Genomic DNA, 2,215 nt, shown 5'->3' on the forward strand with positions numbered 1-2,215 from the left:
TCATAGGCAGAGTTCAATAGCTTCAAAAAGCTCAATGMTCTTCGAGTCCACCTTCGCTTTTATTTTTATTTATTAATTTGTTTTCAGCTGTACTTTATTTCCGAAGAGCCACCTTTCTTGGAATCTTTGAAAGTGGCATCAATCAAAAGGTTCTTTAGTCTTTAGGATTAAAACTCCTGCTTCAGCTGAGTAAAGAACCATTTTTATTTTGATCCTTTTTTATGTAGTTGACTAGTTAGCTTCTTGTGTGCTATACCTATTTAGTGCTACGTTCAATCTGTTGCAACAAAGACAGTATTTTTCCCATTTTCTTAACTGAAAAAAAAGAGAAACACTAAACACAACACAGATTGATGCATAAAAATGTATTTAAACTCCAACAGATTATTAGCTGAAAATGTGAGTTAAAGCACAATAAAGGATGTTTTATCTCTCTGGTAGTTGTAACTACAGAAATGTTTTATGGGCATTTAAATAATTTGGGGTGGGGGGCAATATTTTTGGGGTGGTCACTGACCCCTCTGGCCCCCCATTGGTGGTGTCTCTGCGCTCATGTTCTGTATCAGCTCTTTCCAGTTTCACCTGACATCCAGACAATTTCCATTATTCTCCTTTTATTATTTTGGCTTTTGAAGGCTGAGTGTAATTGCCATAATGATTGTTTTATTTGAAAAAATACTCCCTTTTATTGTTAAAGACATGTTCAATATTAATATTGTTATTATTTTATTATACAAAAACTGTTTATTTGCATCACTTTAAACTCTCCTTAGTCCTGAAATTGTGTTTCAAGGGTACAGATACTTCTGATCTAGATGGTAGGTGCTTAACAAATCAGGGAGAAAAATCCATGAAGTTTGTAAGCACTCAAGAAGGATGGTAAGTATTTGAACAGCCGTCTGCACGCCGCAGCATATTAAGTAGTTCAGAGTTGATGCCTAAAATGACAGCAAAAAGACTTTGGGGCTTTGTAGCATTTGATTTGAAAGTGATTGTGCATGACTAACACCTTAATGAGCTCCGCTGTGCTCCATTTTTCATGTGCAGAGATTTGAGCATAAATCTTGCCCTTGAAGCTGCAGGGCCAGGGCTCTTTTGTTTCTGAACGTTAAGTCTTATTTTGGATGTGACCTTCCTGTGTCCTCGCTGCAGCTGCTCCTGATGCTGAGGAGCAGACTCAGAACGGATGGATGTCCTGCTGGGAACAGCAGCAACACTCTGCCACAGGATCCATTTACAGCCATCAGCAAAGATGAAAAGATAAGACACAAAATAATTTGATTTATTTTTTTTAATCTTAGCAGAAACTGGTCACCATAAAAAAGAGAAAAATCTTAGTCCTGTTAATTTGACCTGCCTTGTTAGTGATTACATTTGCACATTTGCAGCCCAGAAAAAAACCCAATAAAATAAATAAAAACATCTGTTAGGCTGAATTCTGTGTAAAAACACATCTAAACATCCTGCTGGGTCTCTTTGGTCTCATCAGAATAGAACTCTGTGTTTCTGAAGCTTCACTCACTCAGCTCGATGAGGTGCTGAAAGTCCAAAATACACAATTCTTGGAGTTGAGAAAAATATGTTTAACCGACCAGAAAGTTTGTCATCTGGGTGAGGATTATTTTTTTYCCACCACTTTGATGTATTTAACTACAGCAGACACATTTTAACATTAGACAACATTTTGTCATAAGTGTGTCTTACACTCTAAGTTAATCTTAAACATTGCCTCTTATTTTATTTTGTACAAAACAWAACGTTCATGAAGTAATTCTTTATAAAGTTAAAGTATAGAACTCACTAAWTACAGTACAAAACAAAACAAGAAGGCAGGAAACAAAGAAAGAAACATTTCCTGGTCTTATGCTGCCCTCTAGTGCTCAGYTTAGATACATTCCCTATCTCACTACAATTAGATAAATGACAGGAACTTATCTAAACTAAAGCAAAGTTGCACTTTTTTCTTCTTTGTTTTTCTTTACAACAACATATAAAATGTTTGCATATTTTCAGAGCATCTAAATGCATCATTACTAATGTTAAAACAGAGGGTAAAAGAAAGGCTGTTTGGAAGCCTCAGTGTGATTTAAAACATTTTGTGCATTTTAAAATAAGATTCCATAGTTTGATACTAATGCATATTAGATTCAGATAAAAGCACTGATAAGACACACACACACACACACACACACACACACACACACACACACACACA

The sequence above is a fragment of the Austrofundulus limnaeus genome, unplaced genomic scaffold (assembly GCF_001266775.1).
Source record: "Austrofundulus limnaeus strain Quisiro unplaced genomic scaffold, Austrofundulus_limnaeus-1.0 Scaffold199, whole genome shotgun sequence".
In the NCBI taxonomy this organism is placed as follows: Eukaryota; Metazoa; Chordata; class Actinopteri; order Cyprinodontiformes; family Rivulidae; genus Austrofundulus; species Austrofundulus limnaeus.